The 25,146-nt window shown below is 45.7% G+C and overlaps 1 long non-coding RNA gene across 5 annotated transcripts in view; it reads left to right on the forward strand.

Moving 5' to 3' along the window:
• The window catches only part of LOC102389807, a 31,693-nt gene extending 10,278 nt beyond the window's left edge, over positions 1 to 21,415 (forward strand). For 2 of the 5 annotated variants that reach the window (XR_328260.4, XR_003108258.3), the window contains exons 2-7: positions 6,099 to 6,241; positions 10,231 to 10,321; positions 17,806 to 17,968; positions 18,116 to 18,213; positions 19,896 to 19,964; positions 21,261 to 21,413. This is a non-coding gene — a long non-coding RNA (uncharacterized LOC102389807). Of the gene's footprint in view, positions 1 to 6,098; positions 6,242 to 10,230; positions 10,322 to 17,805; positions 17,969 to 18,115; positions 18,214 to 19,895; positions 19,965 to 21,260 lie in introns of all 5 variants that reach the window. The other 3 variants (XR_003108257.3, XR_003108256.3, XR_003108254.3) reach the window with 3 other exon arrangements.
• The last annotated feature ends 3,731 nt before the right edge of the window (positions 21,416 to 25,146 follow it).

A 25,146-nucleotide genomic window follows, 5' to 3' on the forward strand; every position in this document is an offset into this window, starting at 1 on the left:
CAAAAACTACATCCCTAAGTCTCAACACAAGTTCCTCCCTTCTTTTTGAGTCAGGGTACCATAGGACAAATCCTTAAGATTCTTAGAAGCACTTTCATCTAGATAAGAAGTCCATAAGGCACTGCTTGAAATCTTTATGAGATTTTATGTCAAGAGTTATATAGTCATGTCCTTGACCTTGAAACCAAACATTACTGGGAGTGTCCTAGAATTAATCCTGCCTCTAGGTTTTAGTTTACTTTGAGTAAACTGTTTTTGCAGTTTGGGATTGAGATTTCTTAGAACAACTAGGTGGTTTTCTGCTTCATATAGTGTTGGCTGGCATATGGCCTCATTCACATGGCTAAAAGTTGGTGCTGGTTGCTGTCTGGGAGTTTAGTTGGAACTGTTAGCCAAAAGTTTCAGTTTTCCTTCGTGGGACTTTTCCACATGCCTGCTTGGGCTTCCTTACAGCATGGCAGCTAGACTCTACGAAGGAGTATCCCAAATACATAGGAGGGAGTGGAAGATCTCTTAAGACCAAGTATTGGAAGTTATTCAGTGACACATGCACTACATTCTGTTGGTCAGAACAGGTCACAGAGCCAGCCCAGATTCAAGAGGAGGGGAAGTAGACTTCATCTCTTGATGAGAGATGTGGTAAAGAATTTGTGTCATTATAACATAAATAAACTGTTTCTCAGGATGGTACTCCCATCCACACTTGTTTTGAGTGCCCAGGTGGGCCTCTTCCCATGACCTGAAGCGAGGTTGGCTTCCTCCTCACATTCTTTCCCCCAAACCCACAAAGTGCCCCTAATGCTGGATTTGTGCCCCATGAAGTGATCTTGGCCATCCATTCCCAGAAGTATCTATACCCAGAAAAGAACGTGCCCACAGTCTGTTGGAATGAGTTCTTTCCTCAAGTGCTACTTTCTCGTACCCTGGAAAGGCCAGCAGAAGCCTGGGAACTGCTCTCAATGATGTATCTGAAGGTCTGTTGGAATATCCTATCTGTCTAAATGCCATAATAATGCTACATAGCAAATAACCAACAAATCTAAGTGCTGTATGTGGCTCAGCTGGTTAAGAATCCATCTGCAATGTGGGACACCTGGGTTCGATCCCTGGGTTGGGAAGATCCCCTGGAGAAGGGAACGGCTACCCACTCCAGTATTCTGGCCTGAAGCATTCCATGAACTGTATAGTCCATGGGGTTGCAAAGAGTCGGACACGACTGAACAGCTTTCACTTTCACTTTTCACAACAATAAAGCATATATTTCTCTCTTACGTATCCATAGGTTGGTTAGGGCAGCTCTGCTTAAGGCTGGAGATCTGTTGGTTGGCTAGGTGAGTCTACTCCATGAGTTTCTATTCTGTGTTACCTACCAAGGGCATGTATTTTCACATGGTAATGGCAAAAGCACAAGATGAGTGAGTAAAAAAATCCAGTGCCCCTTTGAGACCATGCTTGGAACAGTCACTTCTACTCACACTGTGACCCAAAGCAAATCACTTGGCCAACCCAACATTAGCAGGATAGGAAAATGTATTCTATCTCTAGAGAAACACAGGGAGTGGTGAGGAACGGAGAATAATGCAATCCTCCATTCCTTTTTTTTTTTTTAATAACAACTCACAATTTGCATTTCCCCTGATCTTCCTACCTCCAGCTTCCTGCCCTTCCCAACCTGGCCTATGGATTTGGTCAGATTTCAGAACTGGAGAGAAACTGGAAGGACACCAGCTGTTCTTTCATCCACACACAATAGGATTTTGTCACACAATACACTCTTGAGAGTTCATCCAGTTTTGTGTGCACACCTCCAGTGTCAGGGAGCCCATTATATTATGAACCAGCCTGTTCCACTGTGGATATCACAGACCCAACTACTCAACCCTTCTCATGTTAAGCTGAAACTCACTAGTAGCAGTGATGTTCCATGGAGCCACAGAGAATAAACTGAATCTTCTTTCACTTAATAGAAAGTGAAAAAAGATTTAAAAGGTCAGGTGCCGGGGACCAGCCCCAGCTGATCCAGGGTATTCGAAGGAGAGACGGCTAGGCGAGGGTCAGGGAACAACTGCTTAATTAAACGTTAATTAAGGAATAGAATAAGGATAGCTCAGTAGGAAAATTCAGTGGAGAAAAGAGGCTGAGTAGCTTGGTTTACGCGGGGGACCAATAAAACTTCAAGACAAGAAGCTTGCACCACTTACGTAGGCCGCAGGCGTCCTTCCGTTCTCCCGAAGGAGAGGAGACACTGAGGCCTCCCCGGTCGGATCTTAGAAGCCCAGGCATAATTAGTAAGCATGGTGGGTTCCGCGCTCCAGATGGAGACTCAACCAGAGTGAGAGAGAGAGAGAGACATGGGGAGACCAGTCTTTCGAGGAACTGATCCCAATTCTTTATTTTCCATGGTCTACTTTTATACACTGAGATGTTATGCAAAAGTCACGCGGGGTCAGCAGTCCTGACTTTTATCAAAGTCAGGTGCTTCATACAAATGTATACTGAGGTCTTAGGGGTGTTACATCATCTTCTGGCCAGGGGGCCTGCTGACAATTTACGACCCTCTCCTTGTGACAGCGGTCAGTCAACCAGGACACTTATTTCTCCAGGGGTGATTATTCTTAAAACAGACGCCACCCAAATAAAGTTACATTCCTATAGGGTGAGGGTGTAGTGGGTTTTAGTTAAGGAAAGAATTTACTTAGCCTAAGGTCTAACGTGATTAATATCAAAGGTTAATACTTATTTCTTCTATATATTCATTAATGTGTATAAGGGCAGGGGATGTGGAGACTTAGCAGTAAACATTGGCTCAACAAATGAAAAACCCTTCACCAATATGATTTCTAATCAGCCCATTATACTTATACTAATAATTTTCTAACTTTTCTAAGGAACCTGTTTTTAGAAGGTTTAAAGCATCTTGTGCCTCTCATGGTTGGGAGGCTGTGAGCAATCACATGTGGCCGGACAAGCCTGTCAGGCAGGCTAGAGAACCTTCAGAGGAGTTTGTAGGTTAAAACACTCTTGTCACGCCCAGGGGTTTTTATCAACTGGAGCTTTAAGTTAACTCCTTCTCCGAAAGAGGTGGTGGGGGACAGCCCCCCGTAAAGTCAGAGGTGTAGGTGAGAGCACAAAGTAGTAAAGTAGGCAGGCTCTGGTTATGGGGGTAGATGCTCGAGGATTTCCAGGGGGACTCCTGAGGCTCGATCCCGCCTTTGCGTATGTCGAGCCTCCTTCCTCATGACCTTTGCCATGGGTGGAGTGCCTCATGCCGGCCCCCAACAGTCAGGCATATGCCTTCTCCCAACATAAAGGCAGTTCCTCTCTAGGCTGACTCATATCTGTCATTTCTACTATTCTTCATGCTTCATGGTTGAGTTCCTTCCCCATCCTGATCATTCTTCTTTAACCAGACTCTAGCCTGTCACTTTCCTCCTAAAAGAACAGCACCTGGGTCTGAATTTAACATCCCAGCTGGGGTCTCAGGAACAAAAGAGAGCAGGACTCTCACTCACCCACATAGCCCCATATACCACACTTTCACTAATGCTTTCTAATACAACTTTCACTTTTTGATGTCCATGTTAGAGACAGAGCTGAAGACAGAACCCTGGAACAGTGGAAACACCCCCTACAAGTTGACTTGGAACTTTTTAAATACAGTCTTTGTACCAATCAGTGTTTTTGAATACATAGACAGTCAATTACACCACTGCTCTGCCACAGCCATTACTGCCGGTAAACACTGAGCATCACCACTTCAGGATGGGTCAAGTTGCTGCTGCTGTTGTCATGACTACTTCCTACACTACATCCACCTCTTAAATTCACCTCCTAAAAAGTAAAAGTCCCTGGTGGGAATGGCTGAGCCTAATTCACATGATTGACCCCTGGCTGCAAGGAAGTAAAAAGGAAAGTCTTTCCCTTTCTGCCTCTATGGAAGACAGGGCAGCTTCCCTGGTGGCTCAGACAGTAAAGAATCTGCGTGCAATGTGGGAGACCTGGGTTCGATCCCTGGGTTGGGAGGATCCCCTGGAGGAGGGCATGGCAACCCACTCCAGTATTGTTGCCTGGAGAATCCCATGGATGGAGGAGCCCGTCGGGCTACAGTCCGTGGGGTTGCAAAGAGTCAGACATGACTGAGCGACTAAGCACAATACAATAATGGTATTGTTGGAAGATTTCTCCAAAATAAGAAAGGGGTTTGCATGCTGAATGAACAAATGTAGTGACATAGGTTCACCCCAGTGATTTAGCAGATTACTTTTCCTCTTAATTGTACTATCATCTAGGCTTCTCTGGTGGCTCAGTGGTAAAGAATCTGCCTGCCAGTGCAGGAGACACAAGTTCAATCCCTGGTCCAGGAAGATCCCACGTGTGGAGCAACTAAGCCTATGCACCACAACTACTGAGCCTGCTTACCTAAAGCCTGGGAGCCGCAACTACTGACCTCACATGCCACAACTCAACTACTGAAGCCCTTGTGCCCTGGAGCCAGTTCTCTGCAACAAGGGAAACCACCAAAATGAGAAGCCCAAGCTCCACAACTGGAGAGTAGCCCCCACTCACCACAATTAGAGAAAAAGCCCATGCAGCAACAAAGACCCTGCATAGTCAAATATATAAAATTATTTTTTAAAAATCTATTCTTAGATGAGAGCATAATTTGCAGAATCAGTTTTCCTCCCTGTAATGGACAGGTGTTAATTTTGTCTCCCCTGTATTCATTCCTCATTCTGGTAAAAGATGTCCACTCTTCCCCACGTGGTTGGGATAGTCTAACCTCACCACAGTCCCCTCAGTGAATGTGGAGTTCATATCAGTCCAAACAGAGTGCTGTTTCCCTCCAGTCACAGTGATTCGTTCAGGAAGCAAAGGTCCCCTCCTCTCCAGAATTTTGGTAAGTGTTGAGAAAAAGCCTCTTCCTTTCCTCTAGGGAGGCCAACCCGGAGTTGACAAGGGTATTGTATTAGTTTTCTAGGACTCCTGTGACAAATTGCCACACGCTTGGCAACTGAAAACAATAGAAATATCCTCTCTCACAGTTCTGAAAGCTAGCAGTCCAAAGACAGGATGTTTCCCTAGCATTTTCAGAAGCTCTAGGGAATATCCTTCCTTGGCTCATTTACCTTCAGTGGCTTCCAGCAACCTTGACCTTCCTTGGCTTCTAGTTGCATCCCTCCACTCTGCCTCTGTTACCATACGGCCTTCTCTGTGCGTATCTCTCTCTTCTGCCAATGTATTCTCTTCTGACTAGGGCACCAATCACTAGAAAAAGGGGCCCAACCTTAATCCAGTATGACATCATCTTGCCTTAACCAATTGCATATGTAAAGACCCTATTTCCAAAAAAGATCTTTTCTGAGGGCTTCCCGGGTGGCTCAGTGATAAAGAATTCGCCTGCCAATGCAGGAGACACAGGTTCAATCCCTGATCTGGGAAGGTTCCACATGCCTTAGAGCAACCAAGCCCATGTGCCACAATTACTGAAGCCCACATGCCTAAAGCTTATTCTCCATAGGAGAATCCATTGCCATGAGAAGTCTGCACACTGCAACTAGAGTGTAGCCCTGACTCACAACTAGAGAAAAGCCCACACAGCTACTCTTTGTTAAAGACCCAGCACAGCCAAGAATAAATGAATAAATAAAATTATTTATTAAAAAAAGATCTTTTGTGAGGTTTTGGGTAGACATGAAATTGGGGGGTACACTATTCAACCCCTTAAAACTACCACGTGGGAAGAGCCTGCCCAAGAAGCCAAAAAGGAGGTAGGAGTGTGCCCTGCCATGGCCATATCAGACTGCTCTAGACTCATCAGTAATGTGAACTGGCAAATCCCCCCTCCCTTTCCCCCCTTAGATCTGTTTGAAGTAACAGAAACCAACCACCACCCCTCCTTTTTCAGAACTGGGCAATCATTGGCACATGGCCAATGTTCCAGACTTCTTCCTATTGCGCTCGTCCTCCAAAACCTCTGACAGGGATTGCGCAGTCTCACTTGAAAGTTTTCTCAGTGTCTTGGATTGACTTCATTTGGACAGGAAACAAATTTATTTTGAGCAGCTGGATGAACTCTTGCAATGTCTTCTGTTTTACAGACCACAAAGAAAAGTGAGCCCAGAAGTGAAGAGCAAGCACTGCCTACATTCCTGAAGCTTCTTGCCCCATTGTCCCTCCCGAGACCCAACAGCATTTCTACCCATGGATTCTGTGCCATTCTCCTTCTCTTGGAATCTTCCAGGTATTGCATGAGTGAAGTTCAGACTTTACAAAGAGACAGACAAATAGGTCATGTACCGAGCAGGACAAAATAAGAGAAGGAGAAGGGTAAGGGATGCTTAGCCTAGGCACACAGGTCAATGTGGGTCACTGGGCAGGTGGGTAGAGGAGAGGCCATTCCTGGCAGGAATGAAGTTTCAGGATCCAGAATAGAAACTTGCTCCTGGCAGGCCGGGTGGGCGGGGGCTTCCCCCGGCTTCCCTGGGAACCACCTGGGCTGCCTGCCAGTCCTCCCCTGGGAATTTCCCAGTCTTCCTAATTGTGTAAGACTGGCCTTGCCAGAAGACACCTGTTCCCACTAAGCTCTGAGGGCTGAGGTGTCCCTGCTTTATTGCTGCCTGTCATTACAGTCCGAACTTCCCAAGTTTGGGCTTACCTGGTAGCTCAGATGGTAAAGAAGCTGCCTGCAATTCAAGAGACCTAGGTTTGGTCCCTGGGTTGGGAAGATCCCCTGGAGGAGGGTGTGGCAACCCACTCCAGAATTCTTGCTTGGAGAATCCACATGGACAGAGGAGCCTGGTGGGTTATAGTCCATGGGGTCTCAAAGAGTAGGACACTACTGAGCAACTAAGCACAGCACAGCACCTCCTAAGTGTCTGGGAAGAGCTGCTGCCAGCTGGTTGTTATTCTGCTCCTCTTCCCAGTCAGCACGCCACTCTGTTATTCCCTAGCCTGGGAATGTGAGGGGGAAGGTGGCCTGCCGGTTGGACCTGAAGTTGTTGACAGCAATCCAAGACCAGCCCTATGTTACAGGCGGGATGGTCAACTTACCCCTACTTGCCCATGAACATGAAAGTCTGTTGCTAAGTCATGTCTGACTCTTTGTGACCCCATGGATTATAGCCCGCCAGGCTCCTCTGTCTATGGGATTCTCCTGGCAAGAATACTGGAGTGGGTTGCCATTTTCTCCTCCAGGGGATCTTCCCGACCCAGGGATTGAACCCAGGTCTCCTGCTTTGGCGGGTGGATTCTTTAGCACTGAACCACTATTCCAGTTTTAAAAGTGAAAATCAGCATCCCAAGACCCCTCTCAGTTCTTGGAAAACTAGGAGGGTTAATCAGCCTAATTATAGACGCCCCCCTCAGGTTCTCAGTGGAAACCTGCATCAACACTGGGCCTCAGAGGCACCATCCCAGGTCTGGGGACTCCAGCCTCCTACACTCCTAAGTACTCCCACACAACTGGCATTTCTGAAGCTGATTTCTGAAAATCACTGTAGGCCGTGTGGCAAGTTAAGAGCACAGATGCTAAAGCCTCTCATTCATGAACTGGGTGAGCTTAGACAAGCTAGCTAACCTCTCAGTGCCTCACCAGAAAAATGGTATCAATAATAGCACATCTACTGTGCCATGGTGTTGTGAGAAAAGTAAGAACAGTGCCCGACTATATAAATGCTGGCAATTACTTCCGTGCCCTCACTCTGATCTAGTTAGTGCCTCCTCCCTCCAGTGGGCACATGCCCACCTCTTCCTGGGCACACACCAGAGTCCCAGTGGCATGGCACAGACCGTGGAAGGACCCAGGCTGTCTCTAGAGACTTCACCTGGGCCTCCTCTCCCTGAGTTCCAAGATGGGGTGTCAGAGGAGGGCCTGCTTTCTTTCATTTCTGGGCAGAATCCCTAAAGAGGAACACTCAAGGTGCCCTTTGGAAGGCACAGCAGAAAGGGATGAGCAAAGGACCTCAAAGGCTTGGCCAGCCCTCTGGTACTGACAGAGGTCCCCTGTGTCTCCAGTCCACTGCCATTGTGGTCAGCCTAGTCCATCAACCTGTTTCTCAGCAGCTGTGCTCTCACACCTGTCAGCCAGAAATAAGAAATTCCAGTCCAGGAGTGTCATCTCCTGACAACTTTGCCAACAATCACAGCACGCCTTGAGGGCTTACTACGTGTGCATGGTTGAGAAGTGACAGAGTTGCTGCAGACGGCTAATCCCCACGACCACTGACAACTGGAGGTGGGGGTGACTGCCCACAGAGTCACCCTGGCCTGCGTTCATTTCCTCCACTCTGTTCTGGGACGTGTACACACCAACCCTGGCTTTGTGTGTCACAGTGAAAGCAAACCCCAGTGCCCTGGTGCTGGATTTCAGGTCCTCTAAGGAGAAAACCCTGGGAGTGCCTGCTGGTCTCCCCAGCTCCCCTCCGGCCAACCACACCAGGCCAGCTCTCAAAGGCCTCTTGTGTGTCTCCCTTTTCTCTCATCTTTCCCCACTCTGATAAATGTCTTGGGATTAGCCCTTCTGTGTTTATTGGATGAGCAATTTGTGTCTGTCTGAAAAGCTGTGTCTGAATAATATTTGGCACGAGCTGAAGAAATGTGATCTGCCACGTTCCCCTCCAGGCAGCTCTCAAGCCAGCACATCTCCTGCCAACAGGGCTGCACGGCTCTGCAGCTGGGTCTCCAGCCGAAACATGTGTGTGGAGTGGGAAGCAGGGAGGGGAGTGGGTAAAAGGGTGAGGGAGGTGCCTGGGGTGGCACCAGAGTCCCTGAGCAACAGAGGGATAGGGCAGCCTGAGTGAATCTGCTAGTCATCCTGGAACCCCGAGAATAATTTGGGGACAGGCCTCCATGTGGCTCAGGAGCCCAGATGGTTACGTGGGCCCAGAATCCCAGGTGTGAACAGCAGCTAAGGAGATTCAAGAGAGTCCAGGAGTGGCTGGAAGCTCTCAGGCCTGGAGTGCTCATTAGGGCTGGGCTGCTGAGGTCTGAATGTTTGTGTGGGACAGGGAGAGGTAGGAGGCTCTGAGGCTGTTTAAACGTTTCCTCACTCCATCTTTACAGGCCGCCTGGGAACTGGGGGGCACAGAGCTTGCAGTGACAATCAGGCAACCCAGCCATGATGTGCTGCAGAGCGTGGAGGAAGAAGAAATTTGGTGGGTGTGGGTGTGTCAAAAACTTCCACCTCCACTCCACCCCACCCCAGAAACCGCTATTATCCCTCCTCAGCACCCTCTCCGCTCCTATCTTAAGGCCCACGTCACTTCTTGAATCCTGTGACTCAGGTCTCCATCCTTCCACCACCTCTGCCCCACTCTCTCCCAGCCTGTGATCAGACTGAAGGCAGGACATCGTCCCTGGGCTCCTAATGGCGAGCACAGGAGGAGAAGGATGCCAAGGAAGCATCAGCCCTGGTTTACTGAGTCAAGGGATGAATTAGAGAAGCTGAGAGCTCAGACCTCAGTGGTCACAGGTGCCCAGGAAGATAGCAGGTGACAGGTCAGGCAGAAGCAGAAGGGCAGGACATTGGTTCAGGAGTCAGAACGGAGCTGTAACAATCCTCAGCTCTGCCCAAGGCTATGGGGAAGGCCGGCTGCTCAGGACAGGCCCCTTGCGGCTCTTTGTCTATCTATATTAGCGTTCCACACAGTTCCATCACATGGGACTGACCAGGCTTCCATCCGTTTGGTTAATGTGTTTTGAATCTCTCCCTTGTACTATACTCTATAGGGTACCATCTGTCTCCTCAAATAGAAAAGGAAAAAAAAAAAAGCAGAGGTACCATAAAAAGATAGCAGCAATCTAATGCTCTCACTGAGGCACAGAGAGAAGGTGATAAAAATTCAGAAGAGAAAGAGGTTAATTTCACTTGAAGGAGCAAGGAAGTCTTCATGGGGATGGGACAATCCATAAGACCTCAACCTGGACCAAAGTACCCTTGCACCCCAAGAGTGCTGTTCATCACCACTTACTCCCTCCAACCCTCCACCTCTCCCTGATCCCCAGCCCCAGCACACACCCGATTTGGTGCCCATGGCTGATTTTGCTGACTGGTCCCTCACTCTTTCTTTTAAAAAAAAAATTTATTTGACTGTACCAGGTCTTAGCTGTGGCATGTGGGATCTAGTTCCCTGACCAGGGATCGAACCCAGACCCCCTGCATTGGGAGTTTGGAGTCTTAGCCACTGGACCACCAGGGAAGTCCCTGATCCCTTACTCTTTCACTGAAAACAGGTATGTCCACAGAATCCTTCTCAACACGGCAACACAGCCAGATGATCGGAGCAGGCACGTGGCTCACATTTGCCATCCCTTACCTTGGAAGGTATGTACAACTGGGACTTGCAGGGATGGGAGACAGAGGGAGCAGGGCAAGCGGAGACACCAAGGTGGGGAAATACAGATATATGTGATGAAGGTGAGTGACCTGGCGTGGATAAGTTTCCTGAGGACCAGGGAACAACATGGCTGAGAAAGTAGGTTGAGGTAATATCTGGATTAGGGTCTTGCCAGGCTAAGGCTGGTGGGCTCAAGCCTGGGAAGGGGGGCAGAGGCAGTCTGAACTGAGCTGTTGGGGAAGACATTTTGGTGGCAGTGGGCAGGGTGAGCTGGGGTGGGGAGAAGCTGGAGGCAGATAGAACAGAGTCACAGCAGACAATCCTCGGCAGCCAGTGACAGAGCCCCCTCTGAGCTCCTGCAGCACTTGGCAGAGACATCTGCTCCACACTCGCCCTGCCGTCTCTCTTGGAGCTGTCTTCTGACAGCCTGATGGCCCCCATGGCCTGCAGCTCCTTGACAGCAGGAACTGTCTGCTGCCTTTCTGGGGCCCCAGGCCTGACATGGTTCTTGGCAGGTGCTCATTAGATATTTGCGAAGTTACTGAATAGGGCAGTGAAAAAAAGAACAAGGAGCCTACAGAGAAGGGCACAGATTTCCGGGATAACATCCTGTTTAGCAAGTGCAGTTCCTTAGGCCAGGCATGAGCACAGCAGTCTCTGGTGTGTGTAGAGAAGCTAAGGTCTGTGTGGGCAGCGCAGGAGGGGAAAGAACACCAGTTCATATCTGCTGCTGCTGCTGCTGCTGCTGCTAAGTCTCTTCAGTCTTGTTCGACTCTGTGCGACCCCACAGACGGCAGCCCACCAGGCTCCCCTGTCCCTGGGATTCTCCAGGCAAGAATACTGGAGTGGGTTGCTGTTTCCTTCTCCAATGCATGAAAGTGAAAAGTGAAAGTTAAGTCGCTCAGTCGTGTCCGACTCTTAGTGACCCTACGGACTGCAGCCTACCAGGCTCCTCCGTCCATGAGATTTTCCAAGCAAGAGGGAGTAGGGTGCCATTGCCTTCTCTGCCAGTTCATATCTAGAGGCTGGGAATTGCTGTGAGTATGTGCACGCGAATATGTGTGTGTGTGTATGTGTGTGTGTGTCTTAGGGCTTTTCAGAGAGGTGGACAGACAGGAGACCCCATGATCTATACTGTACTAAGGTGCCTTAGGAAATGTACTCAGACTCTTTCGATTGCAAGTGACAGAAACTCAATGAGGGCAATCTTAGAGAAAATGGGTATTTATTGGCTCATAAGGTGCCTTTCAGTTCAGTTCAGTCGCTCAGTCGTGTCCGACTCTTTGCAAGGAGACAGCCAAAACTAAGGGTTCCAATAATGTCCATCTCTTTTCATTTCCAATGTCAACTTTTCTCCACTGGTCAGTTAGCCTCACTCTCAAAGCTGGGCTCCCCTCACTGGCTGGAAACATGGCTGCCAGGAGCCTGGGTCTCACACCGTGGGAGTTTCCCTATCAGAAAGGCACTAAAGGCTTCTTTTCTCCTGTCCCAGTTTTAGTCCCCAGGAAAGGACTGTGATTGGCTCTGTTCTTGTGAGGAGCCTGCCCCTGGCCTAAGACTAAATGCAATGGCTAAGAGAGCAGGGTCTTGGAAGAAGGAAATGCTTCCACCAAAACCACCTTAGTTGAAGTGGAAACCATGTGTTTCCCAGAGGAAGAGCCAACAGCAATCCTGTCTAGGTGTTTTGCATAAATTAACTATTCTGAACAACAACCCCAACAGGTGTTACTATATTTACTATTATAGTCATTGTTACCCTTAAGAATTATTACCTCAGGAAACCAAGGTACAGAGAGGTTGAGTAACTGCCATAGAACACGCAGCTAGTAAACAGCAGAGATGGAGCTGAGATTTATTCAATCTAGCTTCAATCTAGCTATTGCAATCTGGCTATTGCAAATAGCAATGAAGCTATTCAGTCTAGCTTCAGACCCAATATCTCCCTATTCTGTTATTTTGCCTATTCACTTCAGAGGGAATAAAGCATGGTGTAGGGCTATGAGAAAGAAACCTGGACAGTTTCTCCTGCAAAGATCCAAGGCCTGAGCTGAGGAGCCCGTGGAAAGATTGGTCCAATGACATGGAAATCTGGAATAAAAAATACCACCACCCATTTAAATCTCACTGAAGATATCTGAAAAGGAATGTTTCATTTTAACTTCTTTTTTTTCTTCCATCTTTATTTACTTAAAGTAGAATTAGATGAAGCCAAGAAAAGCATGAAAGAACAATGAGGTCCCATTTTCACCTATTAAATAATTAAGCAGCAGTGTAATGGTCATGCTGATAATGGTGGGGAGATGGCTTGCTTCTAAATGCTGGTAACAGGACAAAGCAGTCCAACCAGTGAAAAAATTATTTGGCCATGAAAGTCAAGAGCTTTAAAAGCTTTCTTTAACTTGGACCTGATCACCCCACTCTTTAGAAACAGCTCATGAAATCACAAAATAAAACCTAGCTAGTGCCATGTGTAAGAGACATATCTAAAATAGTGCTCCTCAGACAGATTGAAAGGAGAAGAGAAGGAAAAAATAGAAAACAGAACAAATATCACACATGCAAATACAGGTAACAACAACAACAAGAGTTATGATTTTAATATCAGACACAGCTGAATTCACAGAAAATCAGAAAACAAGCCCCAGGAGAAAATGTTGTAATGATAAAGGCTGAGAGCCACAGTGAAGATGTGTCATAAATATTTATGCACCAAAAATAAAGTATCAGAATTTATAATGCAAAAAAAGAGGAAGTACCTGGAGACATGGACAGAAACATAGTAATAGTAGAAAATTCTCACTTACCTCTCTCAGTCCATGATCAATAAATCACACAATAAGGAAGGATATGGAGGACTTGATTTGTTAACTTAGTAAGACAGATCAAATTAAAAGATATCAAGCTCCATACCTTGAAAACCTAGAATATACTCTTGTTAATGCCTGTTGATCATTAACAAATGACCACATGACAGGCTGAGAAAAACAAACGAACAAAATCTCAGTACATTTCAAAGTAGGATGAATATAGATAACATTCTCTAATCACAATGCAGTAAAACTAGAAAGTAATAGCAAAATCTGAGTCTGAAAAGCAATAGAAGAGTTGAAAAGTAAATAAAAAGAAACAAACTAAAAGCTACATCTGAATGGAATATTATTCAGTCTTTAAAGTGAAGGAAACTCTGACATATGCTATGATATGACATGAATGAACCTCGAAGACACTATGCTAAGCAAAATAAGCCAGTCACAAAAACACAAATACGGAATGATTTCACTTACATGAGGTATCCAAAATAGTCAAAGTAATAGAGACACGTGTAATGGTTGTTTCCAGGGGCTGAGAGGAGTAGGGAATGGGGAGTTGTTTAATGGGTATAGAGTTTCAATTTTGCAAAATGCAAAAGTTTATCTTATATATTGCAAAACATTGTGAACATACTAAACACTACTGAATTGTGCATTTGAAAAGGGGTGCGATGATAAATTTTGTAATACATGTATATTTTAAGAAATTTTCTCTTTGTTAATCCTCAAAGTGTAAAATATCTTTTAGAGGAAAAAAAAAGAATAATTCCCAAGGAAATAGTGCAAAAGACAATTCAAAGGAATGAGCATTTTTGTGGTTCTCAGCTAAGTTTCACATAATCTTCAGGGGAGGATTTAGAGGGATAAACAGGAACAAGCTCTGAAACTGACGCATTGACATGGCTCAAAAAAACATTGGTTTTCTGCCTGCACTTATTCAACAAGCATACACGCCAGGCCCTATATTAGGCCCTGGAAAGACCAAAAAGAGTTCGTCTGTCCTCAGTGAGGGCGGCCTGCAGGGAGGCAGGCCTAGGGGAGACATGTACTTCATGAACTACAGTCAGGCTGGACCGTGCCTGAGGGCTCCAGGAAGGGGCTCCAGGAAGGGGAGGAGGAGGAGCAGGAGGCCCTACCAGGGCCAGGACATGGGAGCTGGCCTCTCAAAGAAGGCTGAAATTTCACCAGAGGAAAAGTGCTGTGAAGGGCAATGTAGGCAGAGGAAACTGCAGTACAAAGGCCCAGAGAACAAGACTGAAAATTCCGTTCAGCCCCACCAGGTACTTCCAAGCAGAAGGAGAAGGAGAAAAAGAAGTATGAACAGCCAAGGGTGGGTCCTTCTCCTCTCTGAAGTTAACCCCCTGCTCACCTGGATTTCTGGTTGTGGCCCCCTCGAGGTGATCATAGTTAAGTCATCTCACCTCTCATCAACAAAATGCAGCTTCCTCATCAACAAAATGCCACCTGGGTTCACGGGGATCAAATGAGACACAGTATGTTTCGAGTTTGGAGCCTCACACACATTCAGCCACGAGAACCATTAGTGCACATTTTTTAAGATGAAGGAGCCTTCTCCAGCTCACCTGCATCCCTTATTCTCTTAGGAAGCTTTGTTGGGCTCGATTCTTTCTTTCCTGAAGTTTCTTCCAAGATTCCCTCTACACACTTACACATAAGTTATCCGCTCCCCAAGGAAAGAGAGAAAGTTGACTCTTCCTGCTCTCTCTGGGATCTGACACTCGCCAAATAGAATGGCCTCCTTAGCTTCTGGTGGTCTGATCCGAGTCACAGCCACTCCATGGTGCCAACCACGGGGCCATGAATGGTTGGAGCCCCAGCGAACATTACAGGGGTGGCCACATCTTCTATCTTCTGGTGTTTGGGGTTTTGTCTCCTGTACATGGCAGGCAGCATCCTTTGAACCTGGAAACTTAGTTTATTTGTTAACTCATTGACGTGTCAACAAACAATGGCAAAGTTTGCATTAGTGCCAAATGCAGTGAGGTCCAGGACAAGGAGCACCTAAGCTTCACAGAGAAGCAGCATGAACTGGGCTTGGAGTCAAGAAAGGACAAAGGGGTTAAAGAAAAAGAATACAGTTAAGGAGGAGAGCTTGGGGCCACTTGCAACAGTTGCAAGGTTGACCAACTCTTTTTCGTAAGGCCATGCCTGGTGGCAGGGACACAGCCTCTATGAATCTCCTCCAGAGGGTTCTTTGCAAATCCTCCTCTCACTGCCTCAGCCCTCTTGGCCTTACATCATTGGCCAGAGCTTTTTCCCTAAGGAGAACAGAGTGCTGCCAGAGTCCCAGAGTGAGTGGTGATGCAGCAGAGATTAGGATCTGACTGAGTTACAGTCCTAGCTTTTCTATTCTTAACTCTTAGGCTTTTATGGAGCTCTGGGAGTTGAGCTGCCTTTTAAAAGGCCAAAGGCATGGTGGGTACAACTTGCTCACCATTAGGGAAAAAAATTAAGTTAGAGCTCCGAGTCATGGCTGAGATTAGAATAAATTCCAGATGGCTGAAACCTTTGAATGTAAAACGTAAAATCATCAAAATAGTAAAAGAAGAAGATAGATGAATATTTATTAATATCATTTTGGAGTGGAAGGGGGTAGAGAAGACCATTCTAACTTCAACACCAAAGGCAGATAATAAAGAACAAATTGACACTGTTTTTAAAAAAAAATCATGCAAAGAAGTCTGGCACAAAAGTAGAAATGTTAAGAAAGAACTTGAATTTCAAAATTTCAGCGTTACTGGAACCTGGGCCATTCCTTGGGATTGTTGATTTGGAAACTGCATTTGAAGTATCTAATGAAATTTCCCCCTTCCTTATTCTCACACCTACACTGATCACCCAGCTATGGGGGAGATTCACCTCAAACCAGGCTCTTTGGCCAGAGGTAAGGTCTTGTTCCAAACCTCTCTGCTTTATGGCTTTCAGTGTTCTCATTTGTAAGATGGAAACAATAATTATACCTACTTCATAGGTTTCTGGGAATTAAATAGGGTTCTGTGTCAAGTACTTTGCTCACTGCCTTCACACAATAAGGAGCCAATAAATGTTATTGTTGATAATAATGTGGTTGTTGATATAGATGCTGAGAATGAAGAAGGAGGTCATGTTTATTCAGCACCTACTGTGCACACAGCAAGGCTGAGTCTTAAAGGGACTTGGAGGATTTCATTTAGTTATTTTTATTACTTAATAAAAAACACCTCATGTTGGCATACAAAAAAAGTGGGGAATCCATGGAGGATGGATCCAGAAATTCTACCGTCCTATTTTATAGGAATTTCAGAAAGGGAGAACAGAGGGAATGGAAGGGGAATAATTAAAAAATAAAGCAATGACATATTGTTTCCTAGAAGTGAAGAAAGGAATAAGCTTTCACAGTGAAATAGCCCACTGAGCACCAAGAATAACTTTTTAAAAAAGAGCTACACCTGGATTCAGTCAACTCAACATTCAGGAAACTAAGATCATGGTATCTGGTCCCATCACTTTATGACAAATAGATGGGGGAAAAGTTGAAACAGTGACAGATTTTGTTTTCTTGGACTCCAAAGTCACTGTGGACGATGACTGCAGCCATGAAATTAAAAGATGCTTACTCCTTGGATGGAAAGCTATGACAAACCTAGACGATGTATTAAAAAGCAGAGACATTACCTTACAAACAAAGTTTCATATAGTCAAAGCTATGGTTTTCCAGCAGTCATGTATGGATGTTAGAGTTGGACCGTAAGGAATGCTGAGTGCTAAAAAATTGATGCTTTCTAACTGTGGTGCTGGAGGAGACTCTTAAGAGTCCCTTGGACAGCAAAGAGATCAAACCAATCAATCCTAAAGGAAATCAACCCTGAATATTCATGGGAAAGACTGATGATGCTGAAGCTGAAGCTCCAATACTTTGACCAACTGTTGCAAAGAGCCTACTCATTGGAAAAGACCCTGATGCTGGGAAAGATTGAGGGCAGGAGGAGAAGAGGGCGACAGAGAATGAGGTGGCTGGATGGCATCACTGACTCAATAGATATGAGTTTGAGCTAGCTCCAGAAGATAGTGAAGGACAGGGAAGCCTGGCGTGCTGCAGTCCACTGGGTTGCAAAGAGTCAGACATGACTTAGCGACCGAACAACAGCAGCAACACCTGGATTAATTATGATGAAATTTCAAAATACCAAGCATAAAGGAAATGCCAAGCAATTTCATTCTATTTCCTTACATCTGTAAGTGCATATTTCTAGGAGAACCCAGAACAAATATCCAGTTCTCAAAAGAGCAACCAAAAAGCAAGTTGAAGAACCACTCCCTCCAAGAAGGCAATGCCTTCAAAGGGGTAGGGGGGCTGGTTGGAGGGGCTTGACCCCTAAGCAAGACCTTCCCTCAAAGGTTGTTCCACATCTGGATCTTTAATTTTAAAATACCACGTTGGCATATGGGGGAAAAAAGAAAAAGAAAGGTCAGGAAGCCTGGAGGGTGGGTCCAAAATTTTTGCCATCCTATTTAATAGGAATTCCAGAATAAGAGAAAAGAAGGAGTAGTCCCTTTCACTCCATTTTCTTGCATATTTGGAAAAGGAAAATTTTAACCAAGCTCAAAACCAGCCTGCCCTTAACTCAGACAGCATATTATTATACTTTCTTCTCTCTCAGAGGAACATCTGCAAAGGTTTTCCTCCAGGAATGTGCCTGAGTTTAAAAAGTCTCTGTGGCATTTGCTACTCTGAAAATCTAGCTGAAGAAATGCGGCAGAGGGCGGGTCCTGAGAGCCCACTGCAGCCTTACAGCTTTGGAAACGTGGAGATGTCCTGATCAGGTACAAGCCCCATAGGGGTGGCTGGAGACTTGGGTGGGAGACTCAGCACCACCACTTCCAACTGTGTGATCCAGGCAGATCCCCTTTACTTTCTGAGCCTCTGTGTCCTGTTCATTGAAGTGGGAACACATTTGTTCTGCTTCCCAGGGTAATTCTGATGCTAAGATGGTAAAATATGAAGGCGCACTGATTCAGCAAGCTCTAAACCAAGGGTCGCATGTGCAGATGCCTTCAAGGACACTCAGGTAAGCGAATTTGTCAAGTGGCCAGCTTAACATACTAGGAAATGGTGGAGATACTGACCTAACAAACACTCCTGGAAGCCAAATTTGGCCCTGAATCACCAGGTTGTGATCCTTGCTCCGAACAGAAATAAGGATACTTAGAACAAAGCAGCTCTCAAAACTGATGTAAAATAAAATTCTTTTTTATTTATTTATTTTCTTTGCCCTATTATGGGTTCATTTGTGTCATCTTCTCTCAATAAATAAATTAATTAATAGTAAGTGGAAGTCCTGGGGCTTTCCTGGTGGTCCAGTAGTTAAGAATCTGCCTTGCAGTGCAAAGGACACAAGTTTGATCCCTGGTCAGGGAACTAAGATCCCACATGCCTCAGAGCAATTAAGCCCACACACCACAACTAGAGAGTCTGCACGCCACAGTGAAAAAGCCCGTGTGCTGAAACTAAGACCCGATGCAGCCAAATAAAGAAGTAAATAATTTTTTTTTAAGTAAGTGGAATTCCTAACCCCAAGAATGTGACCTTATTTGGAAATAGGGTCATTGCAGATGTAATTACTTAAGATGAGTTCATACTGGAGTAAGATTAGCCACTAATTTGACTGGTGTCCTTAGAAGGAGGCAGTCATGTGAAGACAGAAAGACTCAGGGAGAAGCCCACTTTAAGAAGCAGGCAGAGAGGGTAGCGATGCACCCAACTATGAGCCGAGGAGTGCCAGGATTGCAGGCCATTGGGGGAAACAAGGGAATAAATTCTCACTCAGAACCTCAAAGGGAGCTAATCTCACCCTCACCTTGATTCCACACTTCTAGCCTCCAGAACTGTGAGAAAATAGATTTTTTCTGTTCTAACTCACCTGGTTTGTGAGACGTTGTTATGGCAACCAGAGGAAACAAATACACTGCCCTAGACGGAACTATATTTTACAAGAGGTCTAAATTTCTGATTTTTGTCACGAGTCAGTGACTCTCCCAGCTTAAGCACTCACAGGGTCAGGGCCTAGGGTGAGGTGTGGGAGGTTTGGCAGGGCCCCCCACTTCCAGGGGCAATCAGTCTCCAGTTCCTGCAAGGGCTGATCCTAACGGCAGGTGCCTGCTTAAGAGGTGGGCACCTCTGGCTATGCCAGACTGTGTGACAGTAGTCCTGCTGGAATCCTTGATGTGAAATCTTTGAATGGTGCTGTGAAGCTGGCTTCCCAGGTGGCGTTAGTAGTGAAGAACCTGCCTGACGATATACAGAAGATGTAAGAGACTCCGATTTGATCCCCAGGTCACAGGTTAAATCCCTGGGTCGGGAAGATCTTCTGGAGGAGGGCATGGCAGCCCACTCCAGTATTCTTGCCTGAAGAATCCCATGGACAGAGGCGCCTATCGGGCTATAGTCCCTGGGGTCACAAAGAGTCGGACATGAATGAAGTGACTTAGCACACTTGCACTCCTCTAAGGCCTACATTCCCCACCCCCCACCCCCAACCCTTCACCTTTCCCTATTAAGATGGCATTTAATCCTGAATTCTTAAGCCACCTTAGGAAATTTTATTTATTTTTTCCCTGGGTATCTCCCATGTATGTATGAGAGAGACAGATTAACAAACTTCTGTCTGCTTTGCTCTTGTTAATCTGTGTTCTATTACGAGTCTCAGGAATTCAGAAGGGTACAGAGAAAATTATTTTCCCTCTTCTACAGTTTCTGGGGATGAGAAGGGACCACTGAGCCACCCTCCTCAGATGGAATCCTAGGAACATTGGCAGAAGGGTAAGACTTCATCCCAAAGTTGGTGCTCCTGGAACTCTCTGTATGGCTCAGTTAAGAGAGAAAGGCAAAATTTTATGTGGGCCCTTCCTTTCTAATTTCAAATTAGCAGGAGAAAAACACTACTGAAGTTCTTCGGGTCTTCCCTGGTTGCCCAGTGGTTAAGACTCCTCTTTGCAACACAGGGGACTCAGGTTTGAACCCTAGTAAGGGAACTAGAGCTCACATACCACAACTAAAGATCCTGTGTTCCTCAACTAAGATCCAGCCTAGCCCCCCCCCAAAAGAATTCATTCTCTGAATTGTGACTCTTATGAATTTTGTTTTTGGGGTACACTTTGATCAGAAAGATCCCCTGGAGGAGGGCATGGCAACCTATTCCAGTATTTTCTTGCCTGGAAAATTCCATGACAGAGGAGCCTGGCAGGCTACAGTCCATGGGGTTGCAAAAAGTCAGACATGACTGAACAACTAACACAACACTTCGGTTATCTATCCTTTCCCTCCCAGAAACAGCTATTACTTTTTTATTTGTCTCATGTTGTGTCCTGAGACCTCAGCTTGAAGGCAGGCTATTGGTTCTTGTGTGTGCAGGTGGCTCAACCATCAGGTTGGGGGGCCCCAAGAATGTAGCCAAACAGGAATGTGGGCCGCACCCCATGTGCAGCTCTCCTCCTACTGACTGTTGCCAGCTTGCAGGGGAGTTAAGCCTTTTTTTCTTTCAGCGATCTTTGTATTTCTGGGTCCTAGGAGAGTTGCACCTTTTGCACTCTTTTTCGGGACAGCTCTTGTGTCCATAGTTAAGTCATGAAAGGTCTGGTTTCGAGTCATTTGGTAGTTATACCTTGGTTTGAAAGAAAAGGCAAAGAGATAATTTTTAAAAAGCAACTCAATATTGCCAGAAATATTTACTGTTTGTACTTGCTGAAATATGATAAAATAAGATATTGAAAGAATCTTTTAAAAAAGAACTCTGTGGTTAGAAGGTGTTTCCCAGGTGGCTCAGCGGTAAAGGAATCCACTTGCCAATGCATGAGATGTGGGTTCAGTCCCTGGGTAGGGAAGATCCCCTAGAGAAGGAAATGGCAACCCACTCTAGTACTCTTGCCTGGGAAATCAATCCCATGGACAGAAGAGCCTGGTGGGCTACAGTCCATGGGGTCGCAAAGAGTCAGACACGGCTTAGCGACTAAACAATGGTCAGAAGATGCCCTTCCTAATTGGAAGCTGATATTCAGACGTTAAAGAAGTTTGTTTGTTTGTTTGTTTTAAGACTTCTCTGTCTTCTCTATTTGACAGTGTTCCTCCCGGGACTTTCCAGTCAACTGAAACCCTCTTCTCAAAGCTGTGCTGATTACATTCTCCACCAATTTTGTCCACTTCCTTTTTTTTAATTAAATTTTTTTTTATTTCTTTATTTATTTTTGACTGCACTGGCTATTCATTGCTGTGTGCCGGCTTTCTCTAGTTTCAAAGAGCAGGGGCTACTCTCTAGTTGCAGTGCGCAGGCTTCTCATTTCGGTGGCTCCTCTGGTTGCAGAGCACAGGCTCTAGGTGCACAGGCTTCGGTAGTTGCGGTACATGGGCTCAGTAGTTGTGGCATGTGGACTTAGTTGACTTGCGGCACTTGGGATCTTAGTAGCCGAACCAGGGATTGAACCTGTGTCTCCTGCACTGGTAGCAGATTCTGAGCCAGTGGGCCACCAGGGAAATCCCTCCACTTCCTTTTTGTCAGCATGATTTTACTGTGGATAATTTGAAACTTCATTGGGAAAACTTAGGATCTCACCAAACTGACTCCTCTAAGACCCCCTCCTCCTTCCTCCTTTTGCCACTTTGCATCTTCCGTTCAGCTCCCTTGAATCCTATACAAAGCCCTATCAAACTCCTACCTCCTCCAGCCTTCTGTCCACCCTACCAGACCTTTTTCTTCCCACTTTGGCCCCTCAACTCCCTACAGACCCTTGAACTTAAGGTCCCTTACCCCACATCAGGGGCTTTCAAGGGGTTCAAACACCCCTCAAAGCAACTACGGAAAAGGAACCTGGAGCTTTTGGAATCTGAGAAAGTGAAATCTCTTAAAAGTCTTCTCCTTGAATACAAGTGAAAACCTTAGCCAAGTAGTGGGTAATCAACCTATTAATCTGCCAGAAACACAATTTGGATCCAACTGTTCTTTTGTGAATTAATATACCTAACATATGGCTAAAATTTTTAAATAAAAGCTGTAAGATTTCAGTTTGTGTTTGTCTTGTGTAGGGGACTGGAATGCAAAAGTAGGAAGTCAGGAAACACCTGGAGTAACAGGCAAATTTGGCCTTGGAATACGGAATGAAGCAGGGCAAAGACTAATAGAGTTTTGCCAAGAGAACGCACTAGTCATAGCAAACACCCTCTTCCAACAACACAAGAGAAGACTCTACACATGGACATCACCAGATGGTCAACACCAAAATCAGATTGATTATATTCTTTGCAGCCAAAGATGGAGAAGCTCTATACAGTCAGCAAAAACAAGACTGGGAGCTGACTGTGGCTCAGACCATGAACTCCTTATTGCCAAATTCAGACTTAAATTGAAGAAAGTAGGGAAAACCACTAGACCATTCAGGTATGACCTAAATCAAATCCCTTATAATTATACAGTGGATGTGAGAAATAGATTTAAGGGCCTAGATCTGATAGATAGAGTGCCTGATGAGCTATGGAATGAAGTTCGTGACATTGTCCAGGAGACAGGGATCAAGACCATCCCCATGGAAAAGAAATGCAAAAAAGCAAAATGGCTGTCTGGGGAGGCCTTACAAATAGCTGTGAAAAGAAGAGAAGTGAAAAGCAAAGGAGAAAAGGAAAGATATAAACATCTGAATGCAGAGTTCCAAAGAATAGCAAGAAGAGATAAGAAAGCCTTCTTCAGCAATCAATGCAAAGAAATAGAGGAAAACAACAGAATGGGAAGACTAGAGATCTCTTCAAGAAAATCAGAGATACCAAGGGAACATTTCATGCAAAGATGGGCTCGATAAAGGACAGAAATGGTATGGACCTAACAGAAGCAGAAGATATTAAGAAGAGATGGCAAGAATACACAGAAGAACTGTACAAAAAAGATCTCCATGACCCAGATAATCATGATGGTGTGATCACTGACCTAGAGCCAGACATCCTGGAATGTGAAGTCAAGTGGGCCTTAGAAAGCATCACTACGAACAAAGCTAGTGGAGGTGATAGAATTCCAGTTGAGCTATTCCAAATCCTGAAAGATGATGCTATGAAAGTGCTGCACTCAATATGCCAGCAAATTTGGAAAACTCAGCAGTGGCCACAGGACTGGAAAAGGTCAGTTTGCATTCCAATCCCAAAGAAAGGCAATGCCAAAGTGCTGGGAGCCGGCATATTGCATATTGAGTGCATATTGCATATTGAGTGCAGCACTTTCCACAGCATCATCTTTCAGGATCTGGAATAGCTCAACTGGAATTCTATCACTGCCGGGAGCCAGCGTGAGGAACTCCGCCCATGACAAAGGTCATGAGGAAGGAGGCTCGGCATACGCAAAGGCGGGATCGAGCCTCAGGAGTCCCCCTGGAAATTCTCGAGCATCTACCCCCCAAACCAGAGTCTGCCTACTTTCTGCTTTGTGCTTTCACCTACACCTCTGACTTTACGGGGGGCTGTCCCCCACTACCTCTCTCTGAAAAAAGAGTTAGCTTACAGCTCCAGTTAATAATTCCTGGGTGTGACAGTGTTTAACCTACAAACTCCTTTGGAAATCCTCTAGCCTGCCTGAATAGGTTTTTCCGGCCACATGTGATTGTTCAGAGCCTCCCAACTGTGAGAGGCAGGAGATGTTCTAAACTGTCTAAACACAGATTCCTTTGATTAGTTAAAAGATTGATTAGAAATTGTATTGGTGAAGGGTTTTTCACTTATTGAGCCAATGTTTGCTGCTAAGTCTCCATACTCCGTACCTACTGTGTCCTTGGCAGTGTATTGATTGATATAATGGGTGTATAGAAATGTAAGTAGTAGCCTCAATGTTTGTAACGTTGGACCCTTGAGTTAATTCTTTTCTTGATTGAGCCCACCTCACCTTTGCCCTATAGGAATGCAGCTTTGTCCAATGCTTTTTTGGAGGCTGGTGCCTGACTTTGGAATAATCACCTTTAGAGAAAGATAAGTTTCTTAAAATGTTAACAGGCCTCCTGGCCAGAAGATGATGTAATTCACCTGAACTTTTGCATATGATAAGTTTGAAAAGCCTGGCTTCGATTAGGACCAGGAACTGCTGTCCTTGCATGACTCCACCCCTTCCCCCATTATCCTCTATGCACAACTTTAGGTATAAAAACTACTTTGGAAAATAAAGTGCGGGCCTTGTTCACTGAAACTTGGTCTCCCCATGTCGCTCTCTCTCTCAAATTCTGGCTGAGTCTCCATCTGGAGCGTGGAACCCGCCATGCTTGCTAATTATGCCTGGGCTTCTAAGATCCGACCGGGGAGGCCTCAGTGTCTCCTCTCCTTTGGGAGAACGGAAGGACGCCTGCGGCCTACGCAAGTGGTGCAAACTTCTTGTCTTGAAGTTTTATTGGTCTCCCGCGTAAACCAAGCTACTCAGCCTCTTTTCTCCACTGAATTTTCCTACTGAGCTATCCTCATTCTATTACTGTTTATATCTTTAATTAATATCTAATTGAAGCTATTGTATCCTTACCCTCGCCGACGCTGTCCCCACTTCGAATACCCTGGATCAGCCGGGGCTGGACCCCGGCACCAAAGAATGCTCAAACTACCGCACAATTGCACTCATCTCACACGCTAGTAAAGTAATGCTCAAAATTCTCCAAGCCAGGCTTCAGCAATACATGAACCGTGAACTTCCTGATGTTCAAGCTGGTTTTAGAAAAGGCAGAGGAACCAGAGATCAAATTGCCAACATCCACTGGATCATGGAAAAAGCAAGAGAGTTCCAGAAAAATATCTATTTCTGCTTTATTGACTATGCCAAAGCCTTTGACTGTGTGGATCACAATAAACTGTGGAAAATTCTGAAAGAGATGGGAATACCAGACCACCTGAGCTGCCTCTTGAGAAATCTGTATGCAGGTCAGGAAGCAACAGTTAGAACTGGACATGGAACAACAGACTGGTTCCAAACAGGAAAAGGAGTTCGTCAAGGCTGTAT

This window comes from Bubalus bubalis, chromosome 3 (genome assembly GCF_019923935.1).
Source record: "Bubalus bubalis isolate 160015118507 breed Murrah chromosome 3, NDDB_SH_1, whole genome shotgun sequence".
NCBI lineage: Eukaryota > Metazoa > Chordata > Mammalia > Artiodactyla > Bovidae > Bubalus > Bubalus bubalis.